The following is a 25,985-nucleotide window of genomic DNA, read 5'->3' as shown; positions in this document are numbered from 1 at the left end:
TATATATTTGATATAATAAATTACATTGATATGTTATCGTGAAGAGATTAATGCAAATTTCTGCATGGAATGTATCATCAGTTTTTTAAATTGTCATACAGTAAAAGAGTAAATTACATATTTTCATATTAAAAGAATATATTTTTAAGAAACTTGATTTACATTTCAATCATATAAATTCGATTACGCTTTTTAGATTGCGTGGAAACATACGCGGTATCGTTATAGCTTTTCTCACATCCCGACCGTTGCATATGTAGGGAGAACTTTTGGAGATTCTGGCACGGCGCGAGATTCTCGGTAAAACGCCTTTCGGGCGCGGGTCTCGTCACGGTAATATGGTAGATTAGTCACAGCCTAATGATGAAAATAAGAGACGACGCTCGCGGTAGCGCGATTTGGCCGCGACGGACAAGCTAAACGATAATCGCCGCCATAAAATATCGAGATTCTTCACGCGCATACACGCTCTCTATACCATTAAGGCTATTCCTAGAGCCGCGTTGGCGAAACGAGTAATAAGCGGCTTCGACAAACGGCAGTAGCCAGTTTCCCGGGGCTGCGGTCTCGAAAAGCCGCACGGCGGGCGCTTTTCTACATAATCGTAAATTCTCCACAAAGTCGTTAATGTTTGCGCGGCGAAACAGGGTTGTCAGGAATCTTTCGACACGAGAGAGCCAGAAGATTCGGGAGGGAGACTGTCCTCCGGCTTCGTAGACATTCTTCTTCCCGCGTGTCTCCTTAATTGTACGCACGGTGGATAAATCTGTGGTATATATCGCGTTGTAATTACATTTCACTTTTTTGCTTTCGACATCGTTAACGCGAGATATTGGCGCGTGTCTCATGTCGCGTCTTATATGAAAAGCGATCCGTCTATATAAACGGGGTTACTATAATCGAGACCACACACCAAACGTATGTCACACGCGATACTATTTTCCCGCCGACATTCTACGGGGTGTGTCCTCTGACCCGCGGCATCTACCAGGACCGGCAGTCTTCTCGGGCATATAAATAGGCGATCCGAAAATATACACGGGCAGCCAGGCGTTCTCCAACTACAACCTCGATGACAGAGAAGCGCGAGGGACAGGGAGGAGAAAAGCGAAACAATGCGCGGTGCGAGCAATTATATGCGACGAATGCGTGTCGTTGTGACATTCGAACGACAATACGACGACGACGACGACGACGACGCGACAGCGACGTAGACGATCGACGTCGTGGAAGAGACCGCGCGTCTTCGATTCGGACACGAGAAGACTGCGGATGCAAGAGAAAAAAGACAAGCAAAGGCAGTGACTTGGCGCCAGCATTCTTTCGATCGAGACAACATTCTGATGCAGCTTCGAAAAGTAATTTTCACTACTCCGTTGACGCTATACGACATTGATCCCGTGAGAAAGATGTTTACTTGTCCCTTTTACATATTTTATCGATAAGAGATCGACAACTCTCGTTTCTTTTGTATGGAAAATGCTGAATACAATCACTGATATGGCAGGAAGATTGGCGTAATGGGCGTAGCGTGACTAGCTCCCATTCATCTAAACGAAATAGTTGCACAATATTATAAATTTAAATTCTCTTTTTCGTTTAAGGATTTTAATAATTATATATGATTATAAATATCAATGAATTGAATGCGAAGTATATAGAAATAAATAGAAAGAAGAGAGAATTTCATAGTATAATTTATTCTGTGGTGAACTAATTTTATTTCAAAAATTAAAATTTTTGAAAATCACAAGAAGTATCAGGTCGAAAAATCTCTCACATATACGCATCACCCAAAAATTTACTCTGTTTAAAAAGTCACATACGATTTATTATCAGATCATTTATCGTGCGTCGATGTCTGCGTTAATAATCATTTCCTCTGCGCTTATAACTGCTCGCTCTACTGTAAACCTTAAGTAACGATTAAGACTTCCGGCTGCACCGCTCAGCCTCATAGTTGCACGATTCTAAGCTACGTAAGCTACACGCGATCGGTCATCATCTCGACGCGACGCCGCTCGTGTGAATACAGCTGAGGGGAGTTCATGTCGAGCGCTGATGTAACAGCACGTTGATAGACCATATATTCCCTTATGCTCGCGGATCACGCAATCTTTCCCGGCTCGGCGCTTGATGTCAAAAGTAATCCGAGGTATTTGGGAGTAACGATCGCGGCAATACAGGTGCTACCAGAGATCATTAGCACATTGCGCCGGTGTAGCAAGCGGCAATTAACCGCGAAAGTCATGTTATTTGAGATATGGCGTAACTGATGTCACGCGATTTGGAAGCTGTGCGTGTCGAGAAGTGCGCGACTACCTGCGGTAGTAAATGAGATAACTATATATACGCACGCATGTAAGAGTGAAAGAGAAACTAAACTTTATATCCGATATCATTAAATCTAAATGCCGTGCTAAACATTTTGTAACATAATTTGCCTTTTGTAAGGATAATTTTATTCAGGCGGCGGCACATCATAAAATTTCTGCTCTTCAGAATTCTCTCGTACATCAAACTGTTCGGTAATTTAATTGAAAGTTGATTTACATTTATGTCACACATTTTAATTATACGAAATAGATGTAATTTAAAGATTCATATATTCATGTATTATTGTATATATTATTGTAACTATTTTGTATATGTCATTTCGAATTGCCTTTTAATGCTTCTTTGAAAGTATTTATGGCTAATAGGAAGAGATTTGATTTTCATTAAAGTGATATTGGTTAAGCAGAGATTTTTTATTATTCTTATTTATTTTAAAATTTATTTCTTATCTACAGCTAGTCTCTTATGCTAATTTCATGATTCCATGATTTATTCTCCGTATCTGATTGTCACAAACGTGATTGTGAAGTCTGCATCATGAATACTCATAGCAGTTATTAAGACACGCATTTGTACATTCGTCTTTTGTACATTCGTAATGGCACACTAGAATAAAATTAATACGATGGCGCCTTTTTCTGTGCATTATTCTTATAAGTATTTACTCTTATAATCTATCCAATGGATCCATTAGGACCATCGAGAGATGCCGCGCCACCGCTTTAATTATTATTATTTTCGAAATGCTCACTTTGTCTTGGCGACTGCTCTAATGAATCAGTTTATCACCGATAAAATACAATGTTGTGTTATATTAAACTGTAAATACAGAAAATATAATTATAAGAAAAATAATTTTTTGACACTTAATATAATATAATATTATTTTTAATGTAAAATTATATTTATTCTTTGCGGTTTTGCAAGATTATGATATACGATTATATCAAATTTGTATTTAAAAGTTGTGCTCATAAGATATTATTTAAGAATCATACAGTGTGAACAAACCTTAGGAATTCCTAGGAAGATTATTCGGGTCAAAAGAAAATATACCGAGACGACGAACCATGAAGACAGAAAAGAATTCCAAACAAATGAATGTACTTAATTCGCATTAGATACGCTACTCAGACATGTCCTGCAATAGAAAGAGACTTTAGCCTCGAGCAATTTGGTTAAAGGTGTTCGTGCATTTTCAAGGGACCGTGGCTTATTAATTTCTTAATTAATAATGGCCATGACTCTTTTTAATTTCTCTCGTATTACAACACGCTGATCTTTCATCTCTTAAAGGATAGGTATTTGATTGAAAAAAAAAACAGGCTCTCAAAAATAAAGAAAGCTATTTGTTCTCCATAAAGATTATCAAAAACACAATTTATATTTTATTGTAAATTAATCTAGTAATTTAAAGAAGCTAAAAATTAATTATAACTTGCATATCATTAAAATGAAAACTAAAATACTCAATTATTGTCGCGACATATCCAATTGTGTATTAAATTAGATGCAATTTATGAAAATTTTTATGTAAATGATGACAAATCACACGACAGAAGAGCTATTGACCCAACTGTTAGCGCATTTCAAAAATTCCGAGCACGCAATCAATTGAAAATAAACAGAGTTCTTTGTCAATTGTCACGCGTCGTAATAACCGGTGAATATGAATGTACTTATGTGAATATATAATTAGTAAGAATCTGTATTTATCTCCGTTCCACAAAAGAATTCCAATGACGGAATATTAACAAATCTATGAAAGTACACATTATGATATACAATATAAAATATTATAATGAGAAAGTAATAATGACTTATTTAAAATATATGAATAAGCGATAATTTAACACAAAAAATACGAGATTGAAATTAATTTAAATTGAAAAATTAATTTTCAATATATTGCATCTTCTAAATCTGTTAACCATTAAACTTAATCTTTACAGGTTTTTATAGAATTTTAATATGCATAATCAAATATATTGTTTACATTATATTTTACATTGTACAAATATTTTAATTGGTAAAGAATTTGAACTGTATTCACACAAATCTTTTATTATATTCATCTTTAATTATTTATATACACTTTCTAAAACTGAAAGAATTTGCTTGAAAAAAAAAACCAATCTTTTTGCTTTAGTATAAAAACGATGCATCAGATATAGAATATATCCGCAAGCATAATAGGCCGAATCATATTTTCTCGCCAATTAGCGACTATTCGAGAAGTTACAACTTTCAATATGTCTCTTGTTGTCTTATTCTTCTCTCTTTAAGACAGCAAGTTAAAGAGATCACAAGTAATTCACTAATATATTATCTCGATGTGTGTATATATATGCATTTATTGTTAGATTTGATTAGAAAATTGAATTACACCGTTGATTTGATTGCTTTTGAATTTCAGTCTTCTCTCTTTACGCAAACTTCAACACTTTCTTGGTCGAAGACGTCCGCCTCATCGTAAAACGAAACAAAATTTGACATTGACGAAGATGATGATGACAGGCCGCGTGTATGTGTTGGCAGCGCCATCAGCTAATTTGATGCGTACTTAATATCTGCTCATAAATCACGGTTTAACTGCTACCTCGACTTTTTCGGGATTGGGAGGTGTGATTTACAATTCTGATTTTATTTGGTTACGCATTTCTAATTTTATTCACTTCTTTATTAACGAAGTTTAAACCAATATCTTTCAAAATTCGAATTTTTCATTTATATTTTCTAAAGAAATTTATAGACATTGAGTTACGTAATTTTTCTTACATGTAACAATCTGTATTTATAATCTCATTGAAATTTTATGCTCAATATATTTTTTTTCATCCTCTTGTGTGTGGCAGATAATGCATCCAAAAAGATTTTTGGCAATGTGCCAGTTGTAATCACATGCTGCATTCACCGAATAAACCGCTATAGCGAAAACCTTTTCGTCCAAGAATACAAGACCGATACAGAAGACGCATTCCATAACGCAACTACTGCCAGAAAATTTAAAGTATGCGCTATGTAACGTTATTTCGAACCGAGGCGCTCGAGGAATTTTAATGGAAACGTAAGATGATTAACACAGAGTACCAAGCTAAACTATACTGTGCAATTACTGAGATAAGAACGCATGTACATCGTACAGATTTATCGGCCTAGTCTTTTTCAGGTTGTATCAGATCTAACGAATGATGATCCAGCTGGATCTCTCTCATTAGTGATATGACTGTGTAATGAACTTCATGGATAATCGGAGTGAGTTGCCAATATAAGAATAGAGTATTATAATGAAGCTTCTAAGAAGATTATATTAATACGCAGATGATTAGGAGACTTATTATAGAACTACTTGGAAAGGTTTTTGCTCGTAACAATTTCTCTCATTTTTTATTCTATTCAATTATCCTATTATTTTTTAGTATTTGTAAGTAAAAGTATCCCAAAGGATTAGAAAGTTTATAATGATAATAATGAGGTAGATTTAGAAATAATCCAATTAATTCAGAGATAATCCGGTTATAACAGAGTATAATATAATTTTATTATTTTGCATTAAAAATATACGTAATAATATAATTTTATCTTATTTAAAATCTGCATATTTGGTACAATATTTTTACAATATTTAAAATCGACTATTTCAATCTAATTCCAAGCGATACATCCGACATTCAACATTCAATATTTATCGAATGACAGTTTGATATAAAAAAAATACGTTGCACATTTATTGCATGTATATTTGTCTTCCATATTATGTTTTATACATATATTTGTAAATATTGTACTCGTCGGACATTTGCATCATGACTAGAGCTTCACGCGCACTGACACATGGAACACGAAAATTGATTAAACGCAATCGATGAGAGTATCAATGTACGGTTATTTTTTCTTATAATTAATCGCACTCGCGCCGCTGCTGCTGACGTTGTGTCGCCCATTACCTCTGCCGGCAGTGAAACTGGCAACAGTAAAGTACGGCGTTTTAACGTCAGGTCTTGCGTTACACCAGCCTTTCTACACGTGAGATGAGAAAACCAGGAGGAGGCCGCGACGACCCCGTAACTCTATCAAGAACCGGCGATTTGGCAAGCATTCGCAAGGGTTACTTTTGTACTCAACGCCGATATACGCTTCGTGGGCGTATCTACTTTTTATAGGCCATATTCAGGTACGACCCCCGGTCCCCCGTCGACCCCCGACATTCTCTTTCGGGTACTCGAGACGGCGTGTCAACCTGCGTGATATCCAGAAATTCTCGTGCGGTTGAGCAACTTCATAAAAGTTTCGTGCCGTTATCACGATCGCACGGCGAATAAAGTAACTCGATAATCGCCACCTCCTTCTTAACAGTCTTTGTTGAAGTCTTACGGGGGACTAGATTTAGAATCTATATGGGCGATATTAAAAGCGGACATGCTGAACGTTGATTTCGCTTATATCAAGCTGTCATTTATATACGGTAGCTTAGGAATAAATTTAATCCGTCAGACGCGATAATATCAGATGATATATTCTGAATATGCGATTTATGACACACTGATATTCCAAAACGGGAATAATCAAAGTCATTTAATAACAAACATAGATATTCTGTTATTTATACATTCTATTTTCTCTTTTCTATTCTTATTCAGATCTCAATATAACCGATGACATAAATTTATTTCGCTATATTTTAATATTTCAAAGGTTCATTTATTTTATAGGTGCATATTCAACATCAAAATCAAAAATTCTGTATCACACATTCATAAATTATCTTATAACAATAATAACATAATATTAAGTTTAATAATTTAAAATTGTATATATGCAATCATAAAAAAACTTCAATCTTAAAATTTTATAATTCTGTCGATATTTTTCATTATTTGACACGAGCCAGATATAGACCTTTTTTACTTGGCATAAACTAATTCATCGTAGCTATCGGTTTGTTTACACGAAATATTCTGGCGCTCGTTTGCACATTGCGAAAGTATTATTCGCTTCAAACAGCTCCGAAAATACATATCGTCGGTATGCTAGATCGCGGCTAAGAGCGCGGGTGTCGACGCTTGTGCAATTTTGCACAAACAAAGTATTTCTCAAAGTAACGACGCTGAACCTACAAACTAGCCAACTTCCCCGAACGATGCCGAACAAACAAAGATCCGATGCGTGCATCCTTGCGTACGAATCTTCGTCTTGTTGCTAATGCCCCGTGAAACGCGCGGTGCACCAGCGGTGCGCACGAATTAAAGAGTGAAATATGTTAATGGAGTTTGTTCCCGAAGAGAAAGAGAGAGAGGGAGACAGAGAGAACGATGGTATCTTGATTAAGGTGTCTGGCGGACGTTAGTCATTCTCCGGCTGTCCGCCGCGGCAGGACTGCGAGAAAATCTAATTTTCGCCACCAGAAACTGAAAAACCTGGGCGCGCGACCTTCCACCCTTCGACGACTTTCAGCCTTCTGCTCCTGTTTTCGTGGGCGCGTCCTACGCGCTCAATCTTCCACGCTTCGGCGAAGACACGTGTGCCCTCCTTGCGTCAAGTAAAAGCGCTCTATGCGCGCCTCGCTCGTAACTGAATAAGTTAATACGGTCGACTATTTCACGGCAATCATACGGATTGATCGTTATGTGCGCTCGTTGTACGATTTAAAATGTCGATGCCATTAATATATGTATATGAATATATGTTTTCTTTTTTTGATCTCGCAACTTACATATCTGGGAACGAGATATTTTGAATTATGTAAAATTACTATGTTCCGAAAGAATTTAATATTAGTTTCATATCAATTTCGTGACAAATCATGCCTCCGTCATTTTCAGTATCTCGTATATTCAGCTTTCACTTTTCCTGCGCGCGGTAATAATATTCGACGGCGTTTAAAAATTCTCGGTATTTTAATTAAAGCACGCTGCCGAACACACACCGGCTCTCTGTTTTATGTCGCGTATGAAGGATTTTATAACATGTAAAATAAGATTTTGCCGGCATTCGCTCCATGCGTCTACTTGCCGGCTAATTGAAGATGCATTAGAAATATGCGCGGTTAACTTTTGATGATTGAAAATGCATTGACAAGTTACACGGTAGCACGGGCAAAGTGCAAGATGTATAGTATAAGACGTCTAAAATATATCGACGGCGACGATATACAGCGCTATATTAGAAATGCCGGTGAACGGCTTCTTATTAGCTTTGTAAATATTTTCTTTATTGCGGGAAAAAAAAAAAAAAATTTGCCGTGTAATTTTTTGATTTAATCGATGGCCGACCTATTCCGATCTCGGCCATCTGTTCTTCCAATCCGTGTGTCGGAATGTTTTATAATGAATTGTTTGTGTCTCGAAATAGCGCTTGCTGATTGCTTGTTAATTGGAAATATGTCGGAAGGCTATTCACGTTCAAGAGGCCAGAGGGCAAGCGTATCTTAGACTCTTTAACGCTGGCAACCGCGAAGAGAGGCGCGAAGCAGTTCGGAATAATATTATTGATGTTCGAGAATCTTCTCCGCGAAATAATATTATTGATGTTTGAGAATTTCCATCCTGGTCTTTTCGCGTCAATAAGATTTCTCTTTGAAATGCAAGAGACATGCGTTGTATTTAAAAATAAATGAAATAACTACGAAAGGATCTACAAATAATATATTTGTTTATCTGCACGCAAATGAAATAAAATAGCCGAATGAATAGAAAAATAAACGATTAATACGTATGTAATAATACCTTTTGTTCATGTTTTTTTTTTTAATCGCTAAATACTATCATTTATGAGCATACTGTAATAACCGAGCAGTTTGAAATATCTATGATAAAAAATTATTTAGAATCCTCTAATTATCTTTGTATTAATGTTAATAATTAATTAATTAAATAATTAATAAACTTACTTATTAATGTTTTCTTCAGTAATGATTATTGCAGATGTAATAGTGCTGCGTTATAAGTCAAAAGTCGACATATATATAATTTTATTTAGAACGAAAAAAATCCAACATAGTTTATTGTGACAATTTATCTTTCTATATTTTCATAATTCATAACTGAACTTATGATGCAAATGCAGAAAATATTAATAATAATAAAATTTTATAAGATGGCTAATACATATATATCCATATGATTGCCTATCTTAATTATAAATGAAAAATCTTTTTGTAAAAACATTATCACAATCCTTTAAATTATTGTTACTGTTTTATTTTATTGTTTTGAACGCATTATGCATATCCGCAAGTTGGAATTTTTATGACAAAATGCACGACGAGTTTGCTGCCAATAAGTAAACCTCGGATTTCTGTCCGATCGACAGGACGATTCCTGTTGTATAGAATTAAAGGCAGCCGTAAGTTGATCTTTTATGGATCGTTAAATCCTTGTCCGCGTGTTCCGATCGGCAGATCGGCAGATAAGTAATAATTTGTCAATGTATCCGATATAGAAAAAAACGAGAGAAATTCTTAGCTTAAAGATCACGATATCAATAACGACGCGACATAGAAAATATCCTATTCCCACTATCGTAGGAATGTCAGAAATCTGAAGAGACGTAAAGTCGTAAAACCCACTTGCGTATCGAAATAAAACTCCAGGCCCGTTTATGAGGATCCTGTTAATGTCCGATTCCACGGATCCGCGCATCTTCCGGCTGCCGATCGAGAGGATGTCGCGCGAAGTCGTTTGACGGTGCAGTCGCTATAAAATAAATTCGTTCTTAACCAGGCATGTAAAATAAATCGTCGAACATCTCGTTATAGAACATGACGATGTTGCCAACAAATTTTTAGATTCGTACGATACTGCATGAAATATGCGTAACTGTCTTAATTCATCGTGAATTTAAAATTTCAGTTATATGATATACACGTAGATCAAAATCTACCGTTCTATGAAAATGGAAGATCGGAGAATAAAATTTTAATAATATTCACGAGGGTTGTAATTAACATTTCCTCTACGTTTATTTTCGCAGACAACTTCCATTTTATTATAAAAAATAATTTTGCACAAATTGTGATGCTTATCGTGGTCGTATTAATCAGCTGTCAAGAATCCTGACATTACTTGCCACTTGCTTACATTTATTCATTAGCTACGAGACGCAAAACCAAGTGGCTACATTATGTCAATATTCACATTTGGTATGCGTCGTGTCGAAGTACATGCGTAGCGATGCTTACACGCACGATCTTCATTCTCGCCGATGGGAAAGCCATTATTCTTGCCTTGAAAAAAGAATTTTTCGCCTCAACAAAGAGTCAAATTGTTTGTTAAAGTTTTCTTGGTTCTCTCGTAAAATGCCGCATTTAATTGCTGAGATTAGTGTTAAATGCTCTTTCTCTCTCTCTCGGAAAAATCGTGATATTTTTTTAGACCCGACATTTTTCCCGCTTATATTTTTCCCGATTATATTCGATTTAATGTCACTGGACGCTAGACCGCCTGGTGAAATTTGCGCCAGACGGTCGCCCATTCATTATAATTCTTAGTCGCTAATTAGCATCCTGCTCGTATCGCTGTCTCGAACTATTCTGCGAAGAAACAACGAGACTGTCGTGCAAAGTATTGAAAACATTTTTGCTTTTCATATATGCTCTCATTACACATTTATATGTACGCCAAGCTCTATCTTATTTGCATTTGCAAGTTTAAACAATTATTATTTGTTTGCTAATAAATAAAGTGGAGAATCGAATTTTTGCTTAATCGTATGAGATTCATCAGAAGTGAATCATTCAAATATAATATAGTTGTTTTTAGATTCAAAAATGACAAGTTTATAAAATGTTTTTTTTTCGTTTGACAAGTAAATTTTATTTCCAAATAATTATTTTAATTCTCGTTACTTGAATATAAGATAATGAAGCGAAATGCAACATCATGGCTAGTTATAAGCCCATAATATACACGAGGTTCTTTTGAGATAATTTACCAATTAACAAATATTATACAGGAACGAATATTATATAGATATAATATAGTAATTACGTTACTAGTCCATGGATTATGATATTCGTGTCTGGAACAGTTTCTCCTCTACTATGATTATTATAATTCCGCCCGTGCACGCAACGATTTACGCGTGTTCCATAGAGTCTAAGAACTTAACAAGAAATGCGCGCATGCTTGCAGAATATAATATGCGCTATAAATAAAATCTTCAATAGCTAAGTTTTGCGTTTACGGAAGATTTTTTCCTTTCGCTAGTTCCTTTTCCACAACACGCGCAGTTCTTATGGCTTATAAGCATGAAAGTTATAGGGATATAACAAAAAATGCTACACATAAAGTTTCAAACTTATTAGATAACATACGGAAAGATTTCCTAATATAATGAAATCTTCGTTGCTTAATACTTGCTGTCTAATATTTGCTTTGGTTTGCATCATGCGTTTATGATTAACTTAAATTACTACACTGCTGAGACATACATATATTGTTCAAAAGGACACTTTTTTTGCCCGTTTGCTTTTTAAAATAACAAGTTGCTAGTTAATTAAAAATGTATATTATTTGAAATTTTGATTAAAAATAAACACGCGCGATGGAGAGTATTTTAGAAGCGCGTAGAGTGCGTGAAAGCCAGGTATAAGTCAGATTCCTGCGCGGATATATACGTTGAAATACACAAATCTCGGGATGCAAATTTCCAGCGCGTTGCTGGTCGCTTTGCATCGATGCTATACGGAGAAACGACATGGCACCCATCGCGATTCAAAAGGACACTTTTTTTGCCCGTTTGCTTTTTAAAATAACAAGTTGCTAGTTAATTAAAAATGTATATTATTTGAAATTTTGATTAAAAATAAACACGCGCGATGGAGAGTATTTTAGAAGCGCGTAGAGTGCGTGAAAGCCAGGTATAAGTCAGATTCCTGCGCGGATATATACGTTGAAATACACAAATCTCGGGATGCAAATTTCCAGCGCGTTGCTGGTCGCTTTGCATCGATGCTATACGGAGAAACGACATGGCACCCGATATGGAACACGGCATCGCGATATATTCGCGTCGAGACGCTTTGATGTACAACAATCAATACCGAAGCGTGTCGTTTCTCGCTCTTCGACGACTCGTTTCCGTCCGATTCTTGAATAAAATAGCGCGCCGAACGGAATTAATATGGGTTTCAAAAGAAACCGTATCGGATGAGAATTACTTGTGACAGCTAAAATATCGCCGCGTTTGCGTCAGCATACGTTGCATCGTCTACGCGCGTCTTTCTGTGATTTATACAAGATAATAATACGCTTACATACGCATTCGATGTAAAGAATGTAAAGTATATAATATTACTTGTGTCGCGCTACAGTAATACACTCAAATGACTTTTATGACTTGTCAAATTGATGTCTCATACATTTGATGTCGGTATATACTTGATTTTATAGCAAGATTATTTCACTAATCGAAAATCTCTACAATTCCCCGTGATGCTCATTCAATTTCTATAATTATAAAAATGTATAATATATAAAAACTGAATAAATTATTATGGATTGTGAAACATATATGTTTTGATTATTCTTTAAATATTAATTTGCTTTTAATTTTTAAAGAAAACTGTATTTTACAATTTCACAAAAATTGAGATGGAAAAATTGCTATATTAGATGCAACTTGATGTAACCAGATAAAATACTTTATGCTTTGTTTCAATTTTAATTTTACAATATCTTAAAAATTTGTAAAGCTACATTTGAAAATTATTTACACTTATTTTTAAAACGTGGAACAATTTATATATTTAATAACGAAATTAATATATAATTATTATTGAAAGAATATTAATTTGCGAGTTAAACTATCAACCCGGAAATCATCGCAAAAATTCGTTTATGCTGAAGACAATATTTCTTAAAGCAGGAATAAAATTTTATTTGCAAAGTGAATTAACAATCTACGTAGAAAGCGTTTGCGCGCATACTAAAGCACATAATGTATTAACATACAATGACGTTCACGCGAATGATGGATTGCCTTGTATACAAGAAGACTTTAATGCTCTGAGAATGTGGCGATTTTTCGCACGACAGTTACGAAGGGTTGCAGTTACTCTTTACCATTATCACATCTGATATATAAGCAAAGTTTCGTCCAAGTTCAAGCGTGATAAACTTTTCAAGTTCCGCTGCTGCTTCCGAACAGAGGGATTTTGAGATTACAAGTTTTGGACCCGGCAGGTTTTAATTCAAGAGTGTTATAAATATCTGCCTGTGACTAAATCGCGTCTAATCGTTTCTCTTATAACTGTAGTTTGCACCCCTCAAAATAAATCAGTTGTTTACAATCTTAAGTATGCAGTTGTAATTATAGTTTCTGGATAAATAGATAAAACAAAGAAATATTATTGCAAAATATTTCCCCAAAAATTTTAAAGATTATTTTCTATATATTTTGTATTATGAAATAAAGTTAACCAATTATTTCATCATTATTTCGTTATTATTTCAATTTCGTTAATTAAAAAAAAATATTCTATATAATAAAATAACAAATATAAGTTAAAAATATTATTAATAGTATAAATATATTAGCCCAAAAACTTGTTGGGATGCCTAAGAAAAAAATTAACTTAATTTAAATAAATAGAACATAGTTTTATATGTTTTGTATGAATTTTTCTTCATTAAATTTTATTTTAATAAAATTTTTATTTATATAAATCTACATTACAATTTAATATTAAATATAAAAAATAATGTTATATATAATGCACACAACCTATTAACATTTTCTCAATAGAAAAATATCAACTATAAATATCTTTGAGAGTTTACTGCGAAGGAATGACACGTATAACATAATAATAATAATAGAGACAGATACTCTTTATGCGAAGTACATATATCAGACATGTAAATGTTTCGATAAAACTTGCATGTCTTGATGCCATGTTTTTTTCCTATATATTCTGCAAACGCTACGCTATTTCATCGAGTATGTTAGATACGATAAGGATAATACAATCATGCGTGAGCACATGGTATATTAATGGATTAGCAGACAAATTGCTAATTTATTCACGGAACACGCTCTCCGCGTCTTCGAGACGTGGACAGCGGCGGACGATCCCAAAAGGTTATAGCGGGAGCGACGCTGAATTAGATTGTCTAATGGCAAGTAGAATCGTGCCTGGAGGCGCGAAAACGATATCGTCGTTAATATTAATTCATCGTAGGTATCGCGCGCTCGGGCGGGATTTGCATTCCGCTCACAGGAAATCATTGCCGGAGCATGCAGAAATAATGGTCACGTACTAATGCCAGCTATCAACTGCATACACGAGACGTATCCTATGGATAGCGGAGCAACAGGTACGCGCGCCGGAAATCGAACCTGAATATCGATTACTCTTCTTATCCCAACTACTCTTATCGGTTTTAAGCCTCTATGATAGATGCGTAAAATAATTATTTTTGCATTATATATTTCTAATATACGTAAATTGTATAAATTATCGTCAGTCTTCGTGATCGTGTATATGAAGAGAATTATGTAATAATAAGTTTGTGTAATATATTCTGCAAACGTTAAATTGTTACACTTATAATAGGATGAAAGATATGATATTATAATACATCAACTTGTGCGAATATTTCATCATTTCACTACAAATTATTCTTGTGTACGATTTGACATAAGAAAGATCGAACATATGGGTATATTTAATCAAAGTCGATCTCAAAGCGAGATGTTTCCATTTTCCAGTATTATGCATCGCACATTTTTTATCTTTTTTATGAACAATTGATTTATTGACTTATTGATTTATTGATTTATTGGGCTCGGGCGGGATTTGCATTCCGCTCACAGGAAATCATTGCCGGAGCATGCAGAAATAATGGTCACGTACTAATGCCAGCTATCAACTGCATACACGAGACGTATCCTATGGATAGCGGAGCAACAGGTACGCGCGCCGGAAATCGAACCTGAATATCGATTACTCTTCTTATCCCAACTACTCTTATCGGTTTTAAGCCTCTATGATAGATGCGTAAAATAATTATTTTTGCATTATATATTTCTAATATACGTAAATTGTATAAATTATCGTCAGTCTTCGTGATCGTGTATATGAAGAGAATTATGTAATAATAAGTTTGTGTAATATATTCTGCAAACGTTAAATTGTTACACTTATAATAGGATGAAAGATATGATATTATAATACATCAACTTGTGCGAATATTTCATCATTTCACTACAAATTATTCTTGTGTACGATTTGACATAAGAAAGATCGAACATATGGGTATATTTAATCGAAGTCGATCTCAAAGCGAGATGTTTCCATTTTCCAGTATTATGCATCGCACATTTTTTATCTTTTTTATGAACAATTGATTTATTGACTTATTGATTTATTGGTTTATTGATTTATTGATTTATTGATTTATTGATTTATAAGACATGTGAAAAATATCACGATTAGAATGCAATTAACCGTAAAGACTATGCTCGAAAAGTCGATCTTAGAAAAGATATATGTATTTAAATATAAAAGTTTCTTTAAATATGAATTTTATAATAAAACGATTAATTTTTATTCTTATTATACTCATTGTATGTGCGTGTGTAATATATGTGTTTAGAGTTTCACCGGTTATATACAAACACGTTAAAAAAATAATTTTTACATTGGTAAATTAATATCTACAGATTAAAAAAAAAAACAATACTTTTTATTAATTAAAAGCGAATCCAGTTTATTGACAAGATTGCATGCCTGGAAAAGTACCAATGGCTAATAATTTTATATTTTTATATTTTATGCTTTACCGCATACTATCGCTGCATTTACCCGCTTGACATTTCCGATACATTCGATCCTATATTATTAGCGCGGCGCATACTCGGCGGCCGGTATGCCTTTAAGCCACGTTCGACGTATTCGCATCGGGAATAGCGCTTCACCGCGGTACACACATCGGATATATGCTAATATACCGCGGTCTAACATATGCGGCATTGGCAGAGCCGCGCAGCAGATATAACAACGGCTTTATCATTAAAGGTAACACATCCTGCGCGTCGACCGCGCCGATACCGTACGAAGAGACGGAACGAGAGGTAGGTAGGTACGCGCGTTCATCGTTATGCCTATCCCGAGAATGCATATCCCGAACGTGGATATGCATACTTGAAGGTATCGACTATAACAGACCGCTGCAACCGCGAACGCGTCGCAACCGCGCTAGCGCAAAATGATCTTGAGCTCACTCGTAAAAGCGCGCGGTTTTCTTATGCGACGTCCCTCGACGTCCTCCCCGACGTCTAACCGTCCTCGACGTGCGAACGGCTGGAAACCCCTCCAAACGCACGCTTTTATCCGCGAATAAAGATTATTCGCACTCGACATATCGCGCCGATATCGCTCCTCGATTATCCTCCGCGGCGGATGATAACGATCGCGAATCCTCGTCGACGAATTCTCGCGGAACGGCATAAGTACCTGCCTGAGTCGTTTTTTATTGCGATGTATTTTTTATTTATTTATTTTTTTTTTCTTTTCACGCATCGCTTCCGATTTCTTTTCCTCGTCGCTTTTACGAGCGATATTTTACGAACGCTACTTCGAACGCGCCGCGTCCGATGGCGGAACGGCCTCCTCGGCATAAACAAGGGTAACCATATATCGCGCCAAGTGTTCATTTTTGTGCGGATTAGCGCAAAGTGCGAACGATTCGAAGCACGCGCGATTGCGGCGTAATTATTATTTCGCAAATTACACAGTCGGAGGTTTCTTACGCACCTTGCGCACTCTCCGCAGTGTAGACAGGCTATAACTCCGGGCGTTAACGAGGCAGTCCCGCGGCAGTCTCCATGGCTATTTGCATCGTGTCCTTCTTACGAGGCTGCAACCCTCCCTCGTCCCTACCGTCCTTTTTTTTTTCTTCCCTCCCGTATGTACGCGCGCGCCTTTATGACGCATCAGATACTCCCTAACGAAGTGATACTCGGCCGCTTTTAATTAATAGGACGGCTGGGCGTTGATCAAACGCTCCCGGAGCTGCCGGATCGCGCTGTTTATCGAACAAACGAGCTTATTCAGCGCCACAGAAACTCGCGCGAGCCCAAGTATCTATCCTGAGAGATGCTGCGCTTACTTGTTAATGAGAGCATTATATATCCGTTATATGCGGTACGCCGGCATAATTTATGGAAATGGGAAATCGTTCGTCGCGAGGCTTCTTCAATCTTCGTTAACATTCTCTTTGCCAATTCATTCTGCGCACGGCATATATGTATAATAACTGTTTAATGTCTGCAAATATTTCTGTATTACGCATTGGAAAATATTTCTGGCGATGGTATTAATTAATATGTTATTTAAGAAAGATTTTATATATTTTCTGTTATTTTGTTTCTCCCTAAGTTACAAATGATCTTGTTTTACTATTTTTGCAAAAGAGAATTTATCCTGAATATATTATATTAATATATATATATATATATTCAATATTTATTAATCAAACGATGTCAAACGACAAAATGGCGTTTTAATTTTCCAGTTGTTCTTCAGATACTTTAGACATGTAAACATATCACAATATGAAACAGTTACAAAACAGTAGTTGGAAAACCGTTTCATCAAGCTGACGTCGTGATTGCAAGCTGCAACGGATCACTTTGCAATATTTCCGATTTCACTGATCCCACGAAACGTTTCTCGACGTCGTGAGACTCTGTATCGACGATACGATATTTATCCATCTCGGCAATCACGTCTGGAGTTATTGCCGGTATAACGTAGGTTCAGTCAATACGCGACTCGGATGTGCATACGGTCACGCATACACGCGGGGAGTATATTACTTACGTTTCTCGCCAAGCAAAGCCGTGCACAATAAACACGTGATTCACGTCATGACGGAATTCACGAGCTCGGGGCTCTCGTCGATCGAAAGCTCAAACGGAGAGCTGCGATCGCTCGAAGGGGAAACCTTCGCGCTGTCACTCTCAAGCGTGTATGTACGCATACATATATACGGCTGCGATGTAAACTCGCGAGGTGGAGGCAAATGCGTACGCAAATAATACGCGTGCACGATTCTCGTCGGCTGCGAAATTGGCACCTTTCACGTTCGCGCCGGCAATTGCATCGATTTACTATGTACAGAAAGAACAGTGTAGTTAACCTCTTAAATATCGTATTCTCTCTCTCTCTCTGTCTGTCTCTTTCTCTCCAGAGGCATTGTTTTCCTAACAATGACTCTCTGCTTTATGGGATCTACGATTCTTTTATTTGGTATTCATAGCAATGTTTCTTTGAATGTCGAGTGGTATAAATAAAGAGAGAAAACGCGCGTTACGTATATGCATATATATATATATATATATATATATATATATATATATATATACAACCGAGAACGTATCTTGCGTAGTTAAAGTCATGTAGGAAGAAAGTCACGGAGACAAGGCGGATCGCGTAAACCTGTGCAGTTTCCAATTTTGATAGCATCGCCGATATACGGTCTTTGCGGCTGGGGTATTCCGTACTTCCCGCGAACCGCAAAGCGGTCGGGATACCACGTGGAAGATAACGTACGTCGAAGCGCACATATATCCGGCGATTCACGCCTCGCGTGTGGGAACGGGAATCGCGTAGGCGTTGTGTTCCTTTACCTCGTAGCCACCCTATCCTCGAAGGCGCAGGCGAACGCCAGGGGGAGAAGGCGCGCTTTGCCGAGGAAACGGGGGAGATAGATAGGATATTTAAAAAAAAATCGTAATCACAGGTAGGTAGGTACAAGGTACACGGCACCACGATGTGCGAGGATTAATGATTCGCGTCCGCGTCGTCGTTACGAACCGAGGAAGGAAGTGTTTCACCACCATCTTTCGATCCTCAGTTCTGTGCCTGATCTCTCTGCGCGTTTCGCCTCTCTCTGTCCGTAACGGATCGCGTCTTCGAAGATGATTGAATCGATTAGACGTCTCGAAGTTGCGTAAAGGCACGTTGCAAGCATGCGCGCTAATGTTAAATGAGCCGGTGGGTGTTAGAGAGTGACGTATGACTCATGGATAAAAGTGAATGCAATTACAATTTTTATACACGTGAGACCTTGTTCTTAGTTACCTTTACATAACGTAGAATTTTAGTTTCTGTTTAACGGTACAAATACGGATATATTTAAAAAGATATATTTAGAAATTTGTCTCTCTATATGAAATTTTTTATCTCTGGTAAAATATATATAGAATAAAATAATGTGCCCAGAAAAATATCCTGTAACATCCTGCAACGTCTTAGCATATGTTCCTTGTTGATTTTCTATTTTGCAAACAGTTGCAGGCACCGTTTCGTTTCTACCGCGGAAAGTTTGCTCGTCAACTTGCATTGGTCCATCTGTTTTGACGCGTGAATCCACTTGAGAAACTCAACTTGACAACTTAAATCACTCGAATGTCGGTTCCAAGCAAGCATTGTTGCAACGCCTGGGGATAACGCGCGCTGTCATCCCGAGTTTCCTGGAAGCTATCGCACACGAGAAGTCGTTTTGTGGACGCGTCTCTTAAGTCACTGCCACGTTGAGATCGTGTTCGCGGCGAAAGCGGGAAGAAGAAAGAAGGACGAAGAAACATACAATCGATTTGCTTCGAGCGAATCGCGCGAGCTCGAACGAGATCAAGAGAAGCTTTAAACGTACAAGCGACTTTATTCGTCGTCGCTCGTAGCTTGTCGCGTGTCTCGATCGATCGATAGATCGAGTCGAGGAAGGTCGAAAGGTGACCGAACGAAACGAGAAGATTCTTGGATAAAAAGAAGAATTTCGAATTTATGAGCCGCGATATTGACGGAGTTACGATCAGCTGTGGACCCGGCATGTTGGGAAACGATCGAGCGTTCTTCTAACACCGCGCTCGTGATAAGGAACGTAGATAACACGCCGGGAATCGCGACGGATGTATGTTTTCAACAATCGCGCTGGTCTTGCCAGCCATTCCTCGATCGGGACTTGCGATATACCCTCTGTAACTTTGACTATAACTGTTTAATTTATTAATTTATTAATTAAGAATGCCATTAAAATATCACGATTAAATATAGAACCTCAAGAAACGTGCAAAAAAAAAAAGATTAAATATGCAACGATCTATATTACGTTTTTTTCGCCTCGAATCTAATTATATTTAATTATTTATGACGGGGAAAAGACGGTGGAAATTAATGGCTGGCCTCTCTCAGAAAATGTGTTTAATGATAATTTAGAATTGTTGGCATATTTCTGGAAGGCGGAATATTCCTCATCGATAATAATATGAAAAATCGGTAAATTCTCGGTAAAATTTACTCGCGAGATGCTAAGTGCGTAATAGGTGCCAGGCAGAGGAAAGGATTCTTGTTGCAGTCCGATCGATACTAATCATTGATCCAACGGGATGCAGCTAGGGCCTATAACTATAAACGTCAGTCTAAAAAGTTGTAAAATCGTGGATTTATATCTTTCTCCATCCTTGGTGAGAACTGGCCTTCCTTGCCGCACATGGCATACCGCTTGAATGGCAATGGTGTTTGCTTGCTTCTGAGAGCATTTCTTGCCATTTACTCCGTTGCTTTCATTTCTTCCCTCCCCTTCATCATTCGCCATACTACGCATCGGCGAAATCGCACGCATCATTCGGTCTTAAACTATGCTAAAGTTTCCTCCTTCAGAATAGCGAATAAATGTATAGCTGTCAAGCTAAAATCATGCAAATGTTTTAACGGAATATGATTTCCTGCATTTCTTCCTTGTTCTTTTGACCTATCAATATTACGTACGTAGAAATCATATGCGTTACGCATCTCTCGTCTTAAGTTATACTTGTATTTCCTCTGCCTGGAATAATAAGTAATTGAATGTACCAGGCGAATGCCAGATTTATTTAGAATAGAAAAGATACGTGAGAAAATGTTACACGCTTTACACTAATATTATGTCGTGCTTATATTTTTCTTCAATATAATATTATGAGATAAAAAAAATCAAGTTAATTAAAAGGAAGTTTTTTATTAAAGTCAATGACTTCAAAATTTTTCCAATAGTGAATTTTCTCCAAGGGTTTTCTTATTAAATACCTGTATCAAATAAACAATTTTTCTCCGCAATGAAAAATTGTTATAAAACAAGTTTATAAAATTAATTATTATTTCTACTGAATGTAATCCAACACTTGGGTTGTACAACCCTGATTTAGGTGTTTACAAAAGGTGTATTGCGGCCACACTTGAGCGACATAACGGAAGCAATTTCCACGCGACTCGCCATACAATACTTCGCATCTCGTGCAACGTCCATCCTGCGATGAATTACTGCGTTCACGTACGGCTTGTTTGCCGCTATATCACGTGGCTACCGTCCAGCCTGCAATTAACATTACGACGGCGGTACATCTCGACGATGGCGGTGCTTCACGTAGGTGGCATTAAACGGCGCGAAAAGGGCGGATACGGCAGGTGGTGCAACAGCTGCGAATCCGCGGAAAAGGCGAGAGGCAGTTAATCTCTGGTTCGATACGCCTACGTGACCTCTCTGGTATAGAAGGTGCACCATCTCTCGCGGTATCCAGCACATCTTTCCGCCCTTACTACGACTTACGGTGACTTTGCCTATTTCAGTCTGTCATTATCATACTCGCCATATGACGAGAGACAGCTTGTTCTTCTATACGTACACCTCGATCTCGTAGCGTATGGCCGAATGATTAAGGCAGAAAGATAACGCGTCTCTGTCAGCTAGAGATAACTAAACGCGTAGCGTAAAAGTCGAGATACGATGTGATCGCAAATGCCGATTATTACCTATGCGTTTATTGATACTTTAGAAATGGTTATTAAAGATTAGAAACAGAAAAATACATATTATATACAAGTAAATATTACTTGTTTCAAGTATTTCATCAGTTCATATATCCGAAAATCTATCATAAGTTCATCATAAGCATCAAATTTATTCAAAATATATTCTGAATCCTAATAAATTTAATATTTCAATCAAGAATATTAAATTATATAATTGAAAGAAATACATTAAATTTTTCTGATCTAATAAATTTTCTTACATTAAATTAACCATATCTGACTTTTCTTCGATAAAATTTTATAATATTCTTCAAAAGAAAATATTTACTTGTTTTGAGTACATGATAATGAGTATTTCTAAAATTTGTGACAAGTCTATTTTAAGACTATTATTAAGAAAATATTCTTTGTTAAAGATAACTGTTACTTAAAAGAAGTAAAGTAAACTGAGTAATCATTTTACTTAGCAATAGAATAATATTTTTCTGTGTGTACATTCTCATTATATATATTCCCGAACCGATAATTTTTTGGTTTCACTGAGATCAGGCTTCATCTTTATAATAGCGTTAATTAGCGTGTAACTAATGCACGAATCCTTCTACGTTTGAATCGATCTCGTTTAATTTGCATCGCGGATCGATCAGCCGTACATCTCTTCTGACCCGATACACGCATGTACCTCGATCCCACGTGTACCTTGACGTAATCGGTTGCAACAGCAACGCGCGGAATCCGAAATGGAGCAAAAAGTAAAAGAAGGAAGAAAAGAAAAGAGAATAATGCTTCGAGCCGAGAAGAGCGGCAGCATCTTTTTCATGCCAACAAATCTTGCCCGCCGTATCGGCGATGCGCCGTTTCTTATCTCGACTCGCGCGTATGAAGAACCGTTCGCGGGGCCGCCCCGTCTGCCGAAAACGTCGAACTTCAATTACCGGGCACGGAAGCGGTTATAAGATGGTATCGCCGTATTCGCGCTCGGTGAACACCGCGGCATAAATCGCTCATCTTTACCTGCCGTGGTGCCGAGATACCGAGGATGTGCGCGCGGGACTCTCCTCGCCGCGTTGCCACGAGGTGCTAATAAATACGCGCCGATAGACCTGGGCGCGTATCGCGAGGAAAGAGAGAGAGAGAAAGAGAGAAAGAAATAAAAAGAAGTGACCGCGCGGTCTGACAAGTGTTGACCGCCCGGTGCGACTCACGCATACCGCCCACGCCGGACAATAAATACGCCGCGCTCGTATCTCGAATTATTAAGGAATAATGACGCCATTTGTAACCGGCATGAGAAGGACCGGCGGTGAGGAGAAGCAAACGAGAGAGAGAGAGAGAGAAGAGAAACGCGCGATCGCGCTCGCAAAAGGGAGATGGGACCCGCGGCCGCGGGAGGAGAGCCGAGAAGAGGATGAAGAGAGCGCGCGGCGGCGGTATTATTGCTGATTGAAATTCTTCGTGGCCTGAGTTGACTCTGCCGCGTGCACCGGCAGATTGCGCGATCAGTTTACGTTTCCCTCGTGGCAATACGCCAACCCGGTTGGCTCTTTTTCGACTTTCGTGATTCCCGGCGGCCTATCTAACCACTTTGAGTGCGGTCGGTCCTCCTGACGAACGTTTCGCCGCTCCTCCTGGAGTTTCGAGATCGATCGTATACGAGGACATTTAATGTCATATACGATATTGATAAATATATATTAATATTCTTCTATTCTTATTATTCCGAATTTAAATATTTGCGATTGCTGCGAATCAATTTTTAGAATAATTATGAATTAATTTGTTGTTTGTTCTACTCTGTTGATTCTTGATTCACTCGATTAGCTTCTTGTTTCTGATCAGCATCTCATGTCGACTTCCACGCAAATTGTGCCTGGAAGCACTCGAAACTTTTAAGAATGATGAATTATAGTTATACGGCCAAAACATGTGTTTTAGAAACCAAGAGAATCATCAAGTTTCTAACACAAGATTATATCGCCCCTCGTCGCTTGCGTTGGCGTAGTCGTTCCATGTATGACGCAGTTGCAGCGCGAAGGCCGCATTTTTAAGCGACTGCATCATCCTGTTGACACTCGCTATTCAATGGATAAGGATAACGGCAGCGGCAATGATTTTAAAAGCTACAAGCAAAAAATTTTCTGATTATTTCTATGAATTTAAGAAATTATATTTCTTTGTTGTGTAAAATGCAACTTTTAAAAAAGGAAAACTCCGAACTTTATTTGTAACACAAAATTAAATTCTATATATGTATGTATGCTGTAATTTTGCTTATATAAAGTAACGTATTGCATGCAATTTGATTGAATTCTACAAAACTAAATACTAATTATTAGAACCATCATTTATAATAAAATATTAATATATTTTAAAATTAGAATATATTTTTTAATAGTTTTGCCCGATGTATCGAAACATATACTTATCATTTTCTAGAATATTTGTAAGATTCAAGTTTTAAATTTATTTAAAATCCATATACTTTTCTAAATATGAAGAATCGATGACATTGTTAAAGAAATTTGTATATTAATTCTTGACGCTACCGATTTTCTTTAAAGCTATATGGCATTATTATCATATGCCTCGAGGACAATGTATATAAAAGCGCATTCCGCATATATTTAATATTACTCAATTAAAAAAATACCTTTTCAAGCGTTCCAAAAATGAAATAAGTCAGTGTAAAAAAAGATTTGTTTTAATATTTATTTTTTGAATGGAATTATATGCTTCCTATACACCCATAAAGTGTATATATATATATATAACAAAGTATACTTGGTAATGATTTACAACAGTACCATCACATGAAGGGTTTCTTCCGACACATACAGGATTGAGAAAAAAATTATTATCTTGTTGACGCGACATATTTTGATAAATCTCTTACTTTTTGTTAATACCGGTGCGAAAGCGAATTATATCGTCGATGATATTTGGTATAGATATAAAACTAATGTTTAATATAATCCACACTCGAGAATCCATTGCGCTTGTTCTGTTGTACACACGTGTTCTGTTTCTAATAATTGTACGTGAGCACAAATAGAGATTACGTAGTTGATTTATTGTAAATAATTTGACTTTACGCGCAAACGAGAAATGTGTTAAAAAAGAGAAAAACAGAAATTTACATATTCGTTATCGAAAAAAAAAGTGAAGAAAATCGTACACAGGTTTTCGTATCGGCATATTTTCGAAAACAAAGCACACCGAAGAGGGAAGGGACGTAAAAGTAAGATAAATACGCGATTGTTTAGGTAGAGTGTTTAGCGCGGTCGCAGGGAAAGGTGTTTGTCGTCAGCCTTGGTGGGCCCCTAAGAACGGGCCCGCATTGTTGGTAGGTGCACCGCCTGTCGCTGGGCTCTGATTCATTGCCGCGCCTTGCAATTCATCATTCCAGTTCTCGTGTCTCGGCATCATTGCGCCTTCCCTCTCTTTCTACGCAAGCTGCTCAATGGTAATCACCTGGAGAGAAAGAGAGAGAGAGAGAGAGCCTTCTTTTCTCGTACATGTTTTCTCTTCTTATTTTGCGCAGACTAAGTTCTCTTTATAATTACTTTGTTGTCAAGAAATGCGTATTTTTAGAGAACCAACGTATCTGTTAGATATCATGCGAAATCGAATTGAAAACCAATTCTCTGCTATATCCAACAACATAATAAAAAAATTTGAATTTTTAAAATTTAGCGTGCTTAAAGAAAGTTAATTTGGAACTCTGAAGAAATATTATTTTGTTACATCTGTCACATATAATCGCGTAGGAAAAAATAATTAGTATTTTTTATACAAGCTTTCATTTTTCTCACTGTCTTTTAAATATTATAGTTTAATCTTTGAATTATTAACT

At 36.8% G+C, this 25,985-nt stretch overlaps 1 protein-coding gene across 1 annotated transcript in view; it reads left to right on the top strand.

Annotated features, from left to right (window-relative positions):
- The window catches only part of LOC115245434 (UPF0489 protein C5orf22 homolog), a 692,512-nt gene that overhangs the window by 230,414 nt on the left and 436,113 nt on the right, over nucleotides 1-25,985 (top strand). The gene's annotated exons all lie outside the window — the stretch shown is intronic.

This window comes from Formica exsecta, unplaced genomic scaffold (genome assembly GCF_003651465.1).
Source record: "Formica exsecta isolate Colony F162 unplaced genomic scaffold, ASM365146v1 scaffold98, whole genome shotgun sequence".
NCBI classification, from domain to species: Eukaryota; Metazoa; Arthropoda; class Insecta; order Hymenoptera; family Formicidae; genus Formica; species Formica exsecta.
The sequence above is the reverse complement of the archived record's forward strand: the minus strand, read 5'-3'. Positions and strand labels throughout refer to the sequence as shown.